The following is a 16,505-nucleotide window of genomic DNA, read 5'->3' as shown; positions in this document are numbered from 1 at the left end:
AAAACAAAACTTCTAAAATACTGTCATTATTCTCAGAAAAAAAGGAGAATACATTGCATCTATGAAAGATGACGCTATAAAAAGACTATTGAGTGAAGAAAAAGGACTCTTGAAAATTATAAATATGACTATAACATAAAAATAGTAGAAGTGCTAGGAAATACAGTTGACAAAATATTCTCAAAATTAGAAAAAACATTTTAAAAAATGAAAAAGGGAAGAGAAAAGGAAGCACAACATATGAATAATAGGTGTCTCAGGAAAAGAGAACAGAGAGAAGGTAATTATCAAAGAAACAATGCAAAGGATTTTCCCAGAATTTCAGACTGGAAGTGTTTAACCAAAAAAGCCGATTGGATTAGACTCATTATTGTTAGATATATACAGACAATGTTCTTGAATATTCTTGGATTAATATCATACTTGTGTCAATTCTTCAAACTGATCTATAGCTTCAGTGCAGCTACACAAACACACACAGACACATTAATTAGAGATTTTCCCTGGAACAAAATGACTTATGATATTTACTACCGCTGAGAACAAGTTATTTTTTAGTTGTTTGCTAATTATTTGTTACTGTTAAATGGGAAAACCTTATTTTTTTGTATACTGATTTTGTTGTATGCAACTAACAACCTTGCTTAAGTTTTTTATTTGTTTTTAATGATGTTTATATAGATTTTTCCAAATCTGCTGTGTAGAAAATTAAACTATCCATGAACAAGGAGAACTATATTTCTTTCTTTGCTATCTTTAGAGCCATTAGTTGTGTTTCTTATATGACACATTGGCTGGAATTCCCAGTGCAGTGTTAACTACGATATTTTTAGTGAATTTTGTGGATTAAATTCAGCAGGTTAAGAAAAACTTTTCTATTTCTAGCTTGCTAAGAATCTTTCTTTTCATGACAGAGTATTAAATTTTACCTTCCTTTCAATCTATTAATGAGGCTAAATACATTAATAAGTTTTGGGTTATGCCACAAATTTTTTAAAATTTATATTTCTGAATTTACTTTTTAATATTTTAATTAGGATTTTGCGTATATGTTTATAAATGAGATTTGCCTATATTTTTACTTTCTTGTACAATACTTTAGGGCTTTGGCACTAAGGTCATATATGCTAAACTCATAAAATAAGTTTGAAAATTCTCACTTTTTTCCTATTCTCTTGAACATTTTATATAAAATAGAGATTATGTATCTGTTCCTTGAATATTTGGAAAACTCTTCTCTATTGTCATCAGGATGTGATGTTTATTCTGTGGATAGATTTTTTTTAACATAAAATCTATTTTATTCATGATAAACTTATCTAATCACTACCGCATTAAATTGGGACTTTGACTTTAAGTTTCATTTTCATCTTTATCACATAGGAATTATGAAGATTTTCTTCCCTTTTTCAAATTTTTTGCCCTGCTGGATGTTCAAGTTTTCTAATTCAATTACTTTGCAAACTAAACTATTTCAGTGGGTATACCTCACTCCCAGAAAAATCTTTGAAGAGACTTTGACAGTTATTGGTTTTTCCACTACTTCATATTTGAGTATTTTAAGCCAAACTCTTTTAAATAACAAAGGATAGAGCAATCAAATTGGTATCTGGCTTTCATTAGAAAGAGTAAGACACAGCCTTGTCCTCAAGGAACCAAAGGACAGAGTTAAGACAAAGCAAATACGGATGTAAAACATGTCAAAGTAGGATACTCTCATAGGAGAAGCTGAACCACATTGCTGTGGCCTTGTATGATCTGAATGCTGCTGTGTGGTTTCCTATTTGGCTCGCGCTCCTACTTCTTTATACCTGGATCACTGCGCTCCAGCCCTCCTGAGCTTTATTCTGAACTTCGAACACTAGGGGGGAATTTGCATCCCGAGTTCCTGCTTCCTGCTCTGTGTGAAGGGCATCTCACAGACCCTGCTTGCCTGCTCCTTCCTTTAGTTGACTTTCCACTCAAGCATGACCTCCTTGGGAGGAGTTTTATCACCACCCTGGTTCAAGAAGCCCCCACACATAGTCATTCTCTTTTATCCTGTTTTATTTTCTTAAAAACTCTTTTCTGAAATTATCTGTTCATTTATTTGTTCATATATTTATTGCCTGTGTCCTCTCACTAGAATGTAAGCTCTATGAAAGAGGAAAGATTTCTATAACACTGTACCTATGGCACTTCAAGAAGCACTTTGCAAAATTTATGCTGTTCCACAAATATTTGTTTAATGAAAATTAACTTGGCACTTTCTATACTTCTGAGCCCTTGTTGGATGCTGAATCCTTTAAATTAGCATTGGCAGGTGCACAATCTTCATTTTAGAAACAATGGCAATGTAGGGGTTAGATATTCAGAGAGTAATAATACCCCAAATAGCCCCAGAGAGCTCAGAATCACAGCACAGCACACTATAAAACCATTTTACACATAAGAAATAACATGGAGTATTTTGAATTTTTAAATAGAATAAGGGTGAAATTTCTCAATCTACAAATTTCATTTGGTTGTTCTTATAATTTGGCAAATTTTCTGAAAAGCAAATTGCCTGAAAAATAACTGTCAATTTTTGAACGGCACATGTTCAGAAGGTATCCCCTAGAGCTATAGATAGAGAATGATGTTTTAGATGGTATTTACAGTGAAACAATCTCTAGAAGGAAATGTTTCTAATATCAGGTACATAATAGCATCTTATATCATTTCAAGTCCTTGACAGTCGTGAGTTTTATTATAGTTGTCCTTGATGCCAAATTATCTCCTCTAAAGATGGTTATTCAGTTAGACCCTACTACATTTCCTGTTCCACATGTAACAAAACTAATTGGCTAAGTAGCATCAAGATGGCATTTATTAAATGTTATAGATCTCATTTCTCACCTATAGCACCAATAGTGCTACACTGTATTGAGACATGTAATCTCTTTCTAGTTATGGTTCAAACAATATGATTATTATCCTGCAGGTTTTCCATAAAATGAGGTCTAGCTAGACAGATGACATTGATATGCTATATCATCATCATCATCATCATCATCCGTTTTTAAAGATGTGTGAAGAATTGCTCATTCAAAAAGAACACAGATGGCAAAAATCAATCAAGATCTAAAATATATATACAAAGAACTCAATTTCTCTAATGCAAAAACAAGTGCAAAGCATGATACCTTTTATTTGTACTTGTATTCAGATCCAGATATTCCCCAGCTTGAGAGAGTGAAGAGATCCATTTTAATATAATTGAGAGCTATCTTCCCACCATGAGGAAGCACTCAGCAGAGAGTACGCAGTTTGGAGGACTGATTCTGATTGCTCTCCCCCAGCGTTGCCATCCTGCCATCTAGCCACATGTGCTTCTGATCCAAATCACCATGCATATGCATGGCCATATGTTTCCTCCTTGTGGGCCTCCTTAGTCTCATCATTTGGTTCAATATCAACATTCCCATCCCCTGCCTTGCACTTCCACACATTGCGTTCCACTCATTGCACCTCTAACCACACCTCAGGAAAACTGTCGCTATCAAGAGGGAAGTGGTATTGCCTGGGATGTGTGGGGGTTGTCATATTCGGACAGTCTATGCCGTAATGCTGCTTCTGACTGCCATCTTCTCTGATCTGTCATCACAGAAAAGTCAGTGTTTTTCTCTGCTTTGTAAGTTGGAGTGTAGGCTGAACTTCTTTGCCATCCTCCACTTCACAAATGAATTAAGATTCTCAGAATAACTCTGAGGGGAACTGAGTTTTTCATGTGTTTCTAGCAGCTTTGTCTGCAGTGGAGGTGATCTAAACTGCCAGGATACCCAGGGAGCTTTGGTGGGAAATGCCACTGACGCGTCATCACCCATGAAATCTAAGTGTGAAGTAGTGGGGTAGGGTTCAGTGGGAGGGAACAAAACCACGTAGAAATTTAGAGACATACAGTGGTGTTTCTTTCCCCAAATGTCAACAGGGAACCTAAACAAACGATTAAATAATAAATAGCTGTTCTATTAAGTAGGATCTCCTGAGAAACACAATTGCCCAGAAGAGGAAAATGCTGTCTGCATGTAGAGAAGAGAGGAACTTTAGAAAAGGAAACTAAATGTCAAGCAATGGCTCATACTTCCTACATCAAATTTTTTAGTTAATCGATTCTACTTTTAGGTCCAGCTACATAGTTTGTGAGGCCCAATGCGAAATGAAAACGTGGATTTCCTTGTACAAAAAGCAGAAAAAAAAGTTATGTTAAATGTACTAAGAAGTTTTTCTTTCTTCTGTGGTGTCACTCCCAATTTGTGGTCATATTTATTATTGGCTGTTTAATGTCATCCTAAGTAAACAAAAATTAAAATTTTAGACGATTAGCATGAATTTTACCATTCATCTTAATATTGTGCAGTGACAATTTTAAATATAATTTTAAGAGCATAACTCTTATGGAGAATCCCTGAACTCACATACTTTGCATTTTGCAATTTATACATTCATACGTATTGTGTTCTTACCAGACAGTAGAAACATTTCACCAAACTAACACAACTGTTTCAATTTTATGCCTTGAGACGTGCACATCTACCAGTACTGTCTCTCTTTGGCTTGTTGACAAGTGCGGAGAGACAGAAAGGAAAAGGAACTATGGATGTGCTCTATATTTCCCTTTCCTTCTATGTTTTCATTTTCAGCCTGAGTGGTTGACTAATACAGGGAAGTAACATGAATAAGAAGCATTCCTCGGTCACTCTGATTTCTTAGAATGCCATTATCTCCTTTCTACATTCAAAGCAAGTTTTGTTTCAAATGAAGTGGGGCCTCTCAGGGCTGTCTACACCCTCCTTACTCTGCTGTAAACCTAACAGGTTTACCTTTTACCTATGTGAGTCTCACTCAACTACCACACATTTTGAGTCTGTTGGAATTCTGTTCTCATGGGGCCTCAGGCATGCTATATGCAAATAGGGTGACAAGGAACAGGGGACACACACATTGCATGAATCTTCTCTGTTCTATTGCCCCACTGTACTTCACTTTCAAAGTTCAAATTCAAAGATAAAATCGTTAAGAATTACAAGTTGGTGACAGCAGAGCACTAAACCCTTCTGATTTCAAGGCCCTGTTTGAGTGCATAATTGCACTCCTACAAAGGTGGCCCTGTCTGCTCTTGACTGCTGCCTTGGTAACTGGGGATCTCTATTCAAGGACTCAAAGTTGTATTATATTCACCCTTATATTCGATCATGCCCGGATATATTCTGAAACTATGAGGGTAAACTCTCCAACTTGTTTAGTCGAAGACAAAGGAACTCCTTGGAAAAAAATCTCGAATAAATTCATTGAAGTAAATTTTACTCAAACAAGTGTTGGAGGTTAAAGACATCTGAATGTAGGGATACTGGGTATCAGCTGACTTATCCTGAGGCCTAAGGGAATGGTGACACACTAGAGGGTGGGCACTACTCAGCAGAGGGACGTCTGGACATAATCTCTGTAATGCTTTAGAAGCAGAAATCCTCAGTGCCTCTCACCTGTGTTGGGAGGAGTAGCACCCCATCTGGGGAAGAATGTTTGAAGTTCCCGGAGGGTTTGTGTTGGAGTATGAATCATGCAGGGAGCAGTCTCCATCCGACCCAGAGAAGACACTCAGTAGTATTTCAGGCTCTAGATGGCATGAATGCTTTCAGCACAAACATTTTGGCTTCTTGGTGTCAGTACAGAAGCTTCAGTACTAATGGCAACAGGAAAGGGCCCACAGGAAGAGGAGAAAAGTGGCAAATACACTTTGTCGATTGGAATAACGTCAAATGGATTAATAAAAATTGTGGCTAATAGTATAAGAGCAAAAATTTTGAACTCTGTGCTATAGTGTCCTAAGAGTATGGGTTATCTCATTCAATCCTCGCGATAAATCTGTAGGAGAGACAGAAAAGAAACAAACTTTACTAAGATTCCATTTTAAATATGATAACTATGAGGTACAGAGAGCTAATTATCTTGCCTAAGGTTGCACAGAGGATAGGTTGTGGAGGAGAGCAGGTGGTGAGCAGGAGTCATGGGGTGCCTCTGGGGATTTCTGCACCACCTGCATGTGATATTCCTCTTCTTTAAGAACTGCATTGCACCCTCTCCCCAGAGGTAGAATCTGTAGCCAGTTATATAAAGCATTTGAGTTCCTTCTTTGAAGAAGCTATATATGATCTGATTAGATAGGCATAAACAGCTCCCCCAAATTGGTCTCTAAGAGCATTTTTCAAATTTTCTGACTGAGATCTACGGTACCTTTCCCATGGGTACTAAGTCTACGTACTCATATACTTCTAACATTGACTCTGTGTCCACAGTATGATATTTTCTGTTCTATGCTATTTTTTGTTTCTAAAAATGCAAATTGCCAAACTCACTCAATGGATTGAATAACTAATTAGTGGTAATTTGAAAAAAATTACCAGCTGACAAGACTCTATCTCCAAGGATTTTGGAACTGGGACTAACAGCTAATTAAGTTTTATGTGACTCTAACAATAACGTGAATTTTATTTATTGCTGTTGGTGAGGGGGCAGGGCAGCAATATCCTGCCACCTCTTGTCTATCATAAGCCAAAATAAATAAATTTATACATACATATGTAGAAAGCTGATCTGAGAAGGTGGGGTGGGGGGGCACAGAGGGAGAAAGAGGAGAGAAAGAGATGATTTTCAGAAAGAAATAGATAAATGTAGGAACAGATGAGACAGCTACCCAGTTGCCTAAGGCCTGGCTATACTCCTGAATTTGAATTTTACTGAGATTCCTCTAGTTTAAATGAACTCTGATTTACTTTTGTTGGGTTTACAACAAGTAGAGAAGCCCTGGTTGCACCAGCATGAGAAACCCTAGGAATAGCTGGGAGGAATTTGACAAGGGAAGAACCCTGACCCCCCACCCCACCCCAGTGCTTGCTATATTTGGAAAAGGTAAAGAAGAAGAGATTGAGTTACAGTATTTAATTTTGACTTCTGATTTGTCTAGTCAATTACTAGTTTTCTCTTTTGGTTAGACAGACAGAAAGTCTAGACTGCTTAAAGAATCGCCAGATGGGATTCCTCTCACTCTGACTGGGTGTTGTAAAGTCGTCACCTCTATTGGTTCCATAGATAAAACAGGAGAAGTAAACATTGCCCAAACATAGAAAAACTCCACTCACCCAGAGGACAAGATTATAACAATTTCGATAAACTAGAAACAGGAACATATCCCACAGTCAGAAATATGTGAAGACTGCAAAAGCTAATATTTGAAAGCCTTGCAGTAAATATTATTTTTATTTTTTTCTTTTTACTGTTGATTCTCACAAGAGAGCCTAAGAAGAACACATTTGAGAAATACTCATGAATCCCATAATATAGCTCTAGTTGACTGTAAATTTAGTGCTGCAGGAACTGCCAATTCTGTTTTTGTCCCCTGCTCCTCTGCAACAGGAAGAAGACATTGCCCACTGTTTCAGTGACACCTGTTAATCCCATAATTGACAGGTAACTCCTCCTGTGGGATGCCTGGTTGTTTCAACTAATCTTGAGTGACAGAGGCAATTTCAGTTGCACTTAGGGGCATTAACTTCTGCTGATTACCTCTCAGTCAGTGATCCCACCCTCCACTCAAACATTCCCCAAAGCAATGATCTCTTATATCTGTAAAACGAGCATAGGAGCAGCTGGCACCATTAAGAACTGAACTATATGTTGTCCCCAAACTCAAATTCATGGGGATAGAGCTAGTTTGAGTTATTTCCAACTGTCTCTTTCCCTATCTCCAGTTCAGAGGCTTCAATATTTACATAAGAGAAAAACTCACATGCAATAGTGACAGAGATGTCGGGAATCCAAACGATTGTATGCTGGGTCACAACTCCCAGGAGCAGCTTAAAAACATCTGGGTATAAATGAATGAATTATATATAGGATATTTCACAATCTAGCCTTCATGATTTGACATCTTAGTTTCATCCATTAATTCCTCCATTCAATAATTTTTTACTGGGCACTTACTACATACAAAGTAAATGCTAGGTAATGAGATTATAATAATGTGAGAGAACAATTGTATTTTCCAAAGATGAATGTGTCTGTGTGTTTGTGTTTGTATATGTGTGCATATTCTATGCCACATGCTCTTCCTACAATGTGACTGTCAGTCTTCCCATTGAGATGGGTGGGGGAGGGTCCATGCACCCTTACCTTGAACCTGAGCAAACTTTTGCAACTACCTCAGTCAATAAAATGCAGCAGAAGTGACACTACATGAAATCTAAGGCTAGCTCATATAAAATGACATAGCTCCACGTGGCTCTCTCAGAAAGTTTGTTCGTGGAATACATGTAGGCGTAAAGACAATGTGGAGAGGTCCAGAAACACTAGAACTGAGATTCCCTGCCGACAGGCTGAATCAGTGATCCAATGTGAGTAAATGAGACTTCAGATAACTCAGTCTTTGATCATTTGGCTGAGCTCCTCTGTGTCTAAATTCCTGATTCACAGAAACCAATAAAGATAAGAAATAGCAATTATTGTTTTATGTTACCAAGTTTTAGAATAATTTGTTATGTGGCTAAAGTAAGCATGACAGAGAGGAAAAAGAGGCCTCCATTCTCATGGAGATAACAGTATGGTGAGAGAGTCAGATAGTGACCCAATGTGACTAAAAACAACTCTGAACTCAAAGCTAGAATGTAAACTCAACCAGAGCAGAAACAGTGTTGATCGCATTCATTGTCTTATCTGTAAGGTTTAATGCAGCAATGTCGTAACTCCATAATTGTTGAATGTATAGATGAATGAATCAAATGTTATGAAAGAAATATGGACAGAGATATGAAAGCGTATACCAAGGAACCTGACTGAGCTTGGAGGAGTAAGACAACTTTTCTGGAAAAACATTTCATGAGCCTCCAGGAATAATGTGTCAGAACCTGACTGGGGGTAGGGGACAAGGAGTATGCAAGGGTCTGAAATAAGATCGCTGTGGCAGAATGCTGAGGGGGAAAGTAAAGGAGTCTGTGATAGGGAATTGAGCTTTATTCTAAAATTAATGGGGAGCCGTTCATGTACTTTAATGAGGGGCATGATATGGCAAGATATTTTTATAAAGTTTACTCTGATTCAAATGTGAAGGTGTAGGTGGAGGAGTCAGTGTACTTTTTCAGTAGTCCAGAGGAGAAATTTAGATTAAAACAGTTGTAGTAGGATGGAAAAAATAAGTGGGTTCAAAAGATATTTGGGAAATGAAATCTATAGGACTTGGGGATGGATGAATTTTGGAGACTGAGATAGAGAGGGGTATCAAGGACATCTCCAAGTTTCGAGAAATGGATATATCTTGTTTGCATACATTGAGAGATGAACCATTGAAAGAAAACGAAGCTAGAGGTTACGATCACATTTGCTTTTTAGACATCTGAGTGGAGATGTCATGTGGGTGTTGGACATGTAGAACTGGAGCTCAGAGGAGATGACTGAGCTAGAGATAAAATTTGGATCTTATGGCATGTAAATGGTAACTGAAGCTTTTGGCAAGAATGAGGTCACTTAGTTCAAAGGGAAAAGAAATAAACATGGCCTAAGGCAGTACTTTGGAACTTACAAAGGATGAGCCTAGCAAAAAGACTGAAAATATATGATGAGAGAGATAGAGGGAACTGAAGAAAATATGAGGTCATGGAAAACAAGGAAGAGGTTGTTGCAATAAGGAAGGTATATAGTATGCAAATTTGGAGAAAAGCCAAATGAAAAGTAGAATAAAAATTAACAATTTTGTACTGATCTGAAGTATATTGTTGACCTTGCACAGTGCTCACTTATGGCAGGCATTAGGTTGGGCTGTATACATGCTGTATCACATTTATATTTACAAATGAGAAAAGAGATTAGGGAGCTCTAATAACCTATTTCAGACTTCAGTCTAACAGAACTGAAATACATCTACATAATTGAAATTGTCCATAGTTTCTATTCTTGGAAATGGTGATAAGGATTGGCTACCCCACCAGGGAATTAAGGAAAACTTGAGATTTACGTTTATCTGACATTTAGAGAAAATTAAGCAGTGGGAGGTTTAAGATGGACCAAACATCAAGTACACCAAGACAGCCAGCCTTGGGGGTTAAACTACAGAAGAGTATGCAAGAAGAAACAATAAATTTAGCAAAATGGACTGTTTACAAACCTGCAAAATGGAGGAGATAGTTATGCTTCTATTGCGTGACATTCTGCTTGGAGCTCAAAGAGGTTATTCAAAGTTGGCACAAACAAGTTAATCTCTATACTGTTGGCCTCCAAATAAAAGTATAGAAAGCTTCTGTAAATAGGCATTTTACCCTTGTGTGACTATCTGGCCATAGCAGTGAAATCCGGAAAACAATCAAGTTAATGAAAACTCATGGTGGTGGATAAAAGACTATGGCTTCTGGAATGTCTAAAAACGAGGAAGAAAGCTGAGGTTTACTACTTGAGTTAGGATGGCTATTCCACTGTGGATGGCTACTTTGCTTGCAGTGGCTAATTTTATTTAAAGGGACCAGTAGACCCTCTTGGGCAAGAACTGCACCAAAAGTGAAAAGCACAAGATTCCATCTGCTGAGTATCAGTTGCAAGTTTCAGATGGCATGTGGCCCAGAGTTGCCGTCTTCCTATGATTGGGCTCACCTGTAGTTTCTTGCTAGACCAGTCTAGTTACCGAATCAGAGAAATTGGGTTACTGCCTGCTTGTTAACTGCTCACTCACAAGAGCCCATCCCTATGCCCAGGTGAGCCTAGTATTTCTTAAAAGATATTAGAGGTAGAATGAATCAATCCAGATCCAAAGAGAATGGAGAGAAGACGTGGAAGTGGAGGAGGGTGGTCAGAGAATACATGAGAAGGCTGTTTATCAATTAAGATTTTGGCAGGAACAAGAGTGTATTCAAACTGGATAATTTAAGAAGAATTTAATAAAGGGCCTATTTATAAAGGTGTGGACAGAGTTAAATAAATCAAGAACAACACAATACCCTGGGTATGTGTATTCTTATAATAGTGAGCAGCCACTGGGAGTCAGAATTGAAGCAGCCAGGGGAGGAAGCATTTATTGGAGGGATCCAGAGGAATAAACATGGTTTGCTCACTCTTTCCTTACTTCTGGTCTTCTGCAATGGCCTCTCATTGGCAAACCCAACCAGAAACCAGAGGTCAAGAGTGCTTGTTGATGCAGTCCATTGAGGTTTGCCTCTGCACACACAGAGCAAGGAAGAGAGTGCATCTGAAGGGTCAAACTGGGGACTCATCCTATGTATCCTCTTCAATGAAAGATCAGGCTGGTAGTTCCCTGGTTTTATGTTCAATTAAACTGAACAAACATTTATTCAGAGCAGAATAGGTACAATACATGCACACTTGAAGATGTAAAAAGATGAATAAATCTCAGATTCTATCCTCAGAGGACCAGACAAGTAGCCAAGTGACTATACTATAAAGTACAGAAAGAAAGAGAGGAGGGTAATTAAAAAGAGGGATATATTTCCCATAACATATTAGGCCATGAGACTGTGGTATGAAAACTCTTCTTAACTGGGGGAGATTACAAATTTTGTTTTGTGATTGATTGTTCAAATTAAATCTTAGTTAAAAGTCCATTACACTAATCAGGTGAAGGAGGCACACTGGTTAAAGTAAGGATGGACTGAGAGTGTATCTATTAAGGGCAAAAACCTGCCATTATGTGTAAACAAGAAACAACAGAAAAATTGGGGAATAAACAAATTTTTTTTGAGGGCTTACTAAGTAATAGACACTATGCTAGGTACTGGAGTTATAGTGGTGAACAATAATACAACATTCCTAATCTTCATGGAATTAAAAATCTACTGGGGAAGGCAGAGAAGTGGCCTGGCAATTGCAGTTCAAGGTGATAAGAATTATTATGAAGAAAATAGAGGTGCTATAGGAGCATGGATGGGAGAATAAAGAATTGAAGATTTGGAGCTTGAGATAGACGGGTCAAGGGAGACTCTCCAGCAGATATCATATCTAAATTGTCACCTAAAAAAATCTGTGCAAAGAAACCGAGAGACAAAGAATTTTCCAGGCAGAGAGAACGGCATATATAAAATTTGAGAGAATAGCAATGGTGTCAGTATGGTGTTTTCAGGGAGAGGCAAGAGATTGAATATTACTAGAGTTCAAAGGGGAAGGTAAGAAAGCTAAGGTCAGGCAGATGAGCAAAGTTAAGTTCATGATGAGAACATAAGAGAAAAGAACTTCCATTCTATCTGGAGGACACTGGAAAATTCATCGAGGGGTCTTAAGCAGGGATGTGGCCTTAACATATTTGCATTTTAAAAGACCATTCCAATGGATGGAGTGTATTAGAAGAGAGACCATAAATGAATACCTATTAATCCAGGTAAGAGATGATGATGACCTGAACTAGGGTGGTAGGAATAGGATTGAAAGAACTGTATGAATTTCAGAAATGTTAAAGAGCTATAATTCCCTGGATTGACAATCAATTCAGTGGGCCACAGAAAAGAGAGAACTGCCCTGTATTCCTGTTTCTGACCTGGCAGTTCAATGATAAACGGTTCCATTTACAGAGAGAAATTGCAGGGAAAGGAGCAGGTTTAGGGAGGAGAGAAACGAGATTAATTTTTGATATTTGAGCCTGAGGTACTTGTAAGATATTCAAGTGTAAAAGGCTAGTAACCACATGAAAATATAGATGTGAGTTTCCTTTGAAAGTTATTGGCTGGACCTCTAAGTTTAGGAGCTGTTAACACATGAGTGGTGATTACTCTACGCAACAGGATAAGGTTACTGTGAGAATGTACAAACTGATAGAAAGAAAAAAAAACATAGCTTGAAACATAAAATCTTAAGAATAGCCAGAGAAAGAGGAGCTTACCAAAGACTGAAAACAGGTGTGTGAAATGCAGGAAAAATCTAGAAGAATGCAGTGTCAAAAAACTCTTACGGAAGAAAGTGTTTCCAGAAGAATTGGTTTTTGATGGTAGCATGCACCATAACCACTTTTCAGTGGCGTGAAGGACAGACCAGTGTTCTTGCGGATACCAGTCACAAGGAGAAAGACAGTTTTTCATCCTTTTTCCCAATTTCCAATTTTTATTTTCTCGCTGTCAATGGAGAATGATTTTCCTCACCTCTCTCATATTTCAGCAAGTCAGTGGGCACGTAAACCAATAAGGTAACAGACTTACTAAAAGACTATAAAATGGGTGAAATAGGTTCAAGGAAGTTCCTATCACAGAGTTGACTAGTAACTATACGTGGAATTATTACCATTTTAATTGATGTTATGTTGAGCACTCAAATCAATATTTCTCTACATTAATGTGTGGGATTCTTTTCTCACAATCAGTTAATATATTATTTGTCACCTGTATATTATATAAGATATACATTTATATTATATTATATTGTCATAACATCGCATAATATGTTAAATATATGTGTGATTTTTCTTGGTTGAGTCATGCCTATATAAAAATAATCCAGTGTATTTGATGAGGAATTTGGGAGTTGTTAGATTTGCTGAGCCAGAGAACTAGAGAAGAAATTTCTTGTTATACTGACAGCATTGAAGGACTCTCACCTTGCATTATCAACCAGATGTTTTTCAAAAGTTGTCAGCTTCCTCTTCTTATTAGGGTAGGAATAGGGCACAAAATTTAAGAATTCTCATTTGTTAGACACAAAGTTGTAAGACAGAGTGTAGGTGGACAAGGCATACAACTTGTCATTGCTGTACACAAGCACATTGACTGATTCCAACCCATCTAAATTAATTAGACCTCTGATTCCAAGAATCAAAAGATTTTGTGATTTTAATGGCTTAGCTTAAATGATAAGGGCATTATTCTGTTGGATACAAAAGGTTAAACTTTGTTACAGAAATCTTCATAGAATTTCTTTTTAAAGCAATCACTAAAACCTCTTAAGAGGTAAAGGGATAAAGCAATTTAAAGTATTTATCCTAAAAGTTTTAAAAGAGATCCAATGAGAAAACTGTAAAGTATAACTATATTGTTACAGAGAAATTATTTTGGAGAATAAACTCCCTGAAGGCAATGTTCATGTTCATTTTGTTCATCATTGCTTCCTTAGCTCTTGGCACCTAATATTGCCAACACATACTAGGCATTGGAAAATACCTCTTGGATAGGTATTGTATAATCTCAGTTTGATTCAAGAGATTCTCATAGAAATATTTAACTGAAGAATCCTGAAGGCTATTCTAAGTATGGTTTCTATTAGCAAATAGTTTTTCTTTACTCATCAATGATTGATGTCTCACCCACATTATGTTGAATTGGGAGAAGCATTCAGCAGCTTCTGAGCAACAGCTATGGTGGAGCACCAAAGATCTCTAAAACCGCTATGTGGTTTCATATACACAGGGAAGAAATCATCACCCGAATGTTGATTTTTTAAAACTGTATAATGCTTTACATATTACAAATCACTTTTATAGACTAGTTGTTTTCATTTGAGCTTCATAGCAGCCCAGTTGGAGAAGAAGCAGAATAGTATTTCCAGTTCACACCTCTCCATGTGATTAATTATTCTTTCAACAGGCATTAATTGTGTTCCAAATACTGACAGGACCTCTTGCCAGATAGATACATAGATTATTAGGTATGACTCCTGCCCTTAAGAAGCTGGCAGTCTTTTAGAGGAGATATAATAATGCCATAAATAATTATAACGAAGTAAAGAGATCAATGTCAAGTACAATGTATAACCTCATTGTATGAGGAGGTTGGGGAAGAGCAATATATTTTTGGCTGACAACTTTAATAAAGGCTTTGTGAAGGAAGGTGTATGTCAGTGGGACTTTGAGCTATTCATTTGTTTTATCAATTTTGGGAGATCATTTATTTAATTAATAATTACTAGATGCCTACTGTGTTTCCGGCACTGTACCAAAGGTTGGGGATACAAAAAAGAATGAAAAACATATTTCCTAACTTTTAGGTGAGCAGAGTTTAGTGTTAAATGAGTATAGACTTTAAAGCAAATCATTACTTTAATGAGAAAAACCTATAACAAAAATCCACTAAGTCTGTACCACCTTTAGCCATGGACAAATTGGGACCCAGCCTCAGCCCGTAGTCTATGTAGAAAGGAACCACATAAATATAGTCACTGGGGATGGGGCCTTGAATACTCTAGGGGAGGGCCTGGGTAAAAAGATGGACAAAGTATTCTTGGAGGACAGATATGGAGGAAAATAAGTGATTGAAATAGTCAAAAAAGGCTTTCAGAGGAGATAACATTTTAAATTAGAGAATTTTATATTAAAAGCATTATATTGCTATTTTTAGCTGCTGTAATTATGATTTCAAAAAATATGATATGATTGGTTATTATTTTTGCTCCTTCCATTTTGTGAACAGTATTGTTAATAACGATGTAAATTTTTGTAGTGTTTGCAGTATGGCTGAAATGCTATCAGGCTTGAATGTAAGTCCTAAATGAATTATCCCTACTGTATAAAACATCGCCAACTTCCCAAGATTAATATATGTTTTATAGAAAAGTGTTTTGTTTCATTCATACAAAGGTTAGCTAAAAATAATTTTTTGAGAATAAAGGCTAAAAATTATGTAAGGGAAATATGCAAAAGGGAAAAGAACTAGTTTTCAGTTCTTGCTCTGGCAGAAACTATTAGACTATTGGGCTATCGAACATTCGCTTGCCCCCTGGTGCTCAGGTTTCCATAAAGGGAGGTAGAGCCAGATTAGAGAAGCACAACAGAAATGTTACATGCATGCTGCAACTCCTCCCTCCCATGATAATGACGGGCTCCTTTCCACTAAGTCAGAGTTGATATACAAGGTGAAAGCCATTTGCCATCCCTAGATTAGATGATCTTCAATATTCCTTCAACCTGGAGTATTTTATGAATCTATGATTTGTGTAACTCAAATGATATAATTGAATATATAATGAAATTTCTTAAGTTTTTTGTAAAACTACTAACTTACTCATGAGCTGCACATCAAAACTTTTTAACGACTTAATGGTAAATCAAAATACATTTGCTAAACAGCTGTTAGTGACAGAAACTTTAGCCAATGTCTTCCATGTTTGCCAAATTAGATTCTCACTTGTTTTGTTTTTTCATTTTGAATTCTCAGAAAGAGGAAGGAAGAAGCCCAGCAGATCTTCAGTATTCAGGGTTATTTGACTGATAATCCCCCGAAAGATTCTAAACATAGTGAAACACCAGTTAGTACCTTCGGTTAATGCTGAACAATAGATAGATTCTCCAATCTGGCTAGAAAAAACTCTCTTTGCATTTTGGAATGTTGATAAATTGGTATATAATACAGAGATCAAATATTATACATTAAGGGCTGTTATACCTCCAACCCGCTAAATCTAATTGGATTCTACTGAACTCCCTTCTCACCATCACGTATTCTTTCTGGCTGAGAGGAAGCTGAAAATACGAGAATTCAATCTCCTTCTTTCTTTGACTGTCCAATATCGTAAAGCTCCTC

This window comes from Equus quagga, chromosome 14 (genome assembly GCF_021613505.1).
Source record: "Equus quagga isolate Etosha38 chromosome 14, UCLA_HA_Equagga_1.0, whole genome shotgun sequence".
In the NCBI taxonomy this organism is placed as follows: Eukaryota; Metazoa; Chordata; class Mammalia; order Perissodactyla; family Equidae; genus Equus; species Equus quagga.
The sequence above is the reverse complement of the archived record's forward strand: the minus strand, read 5'-3'. Positions refer to the sequence as shown.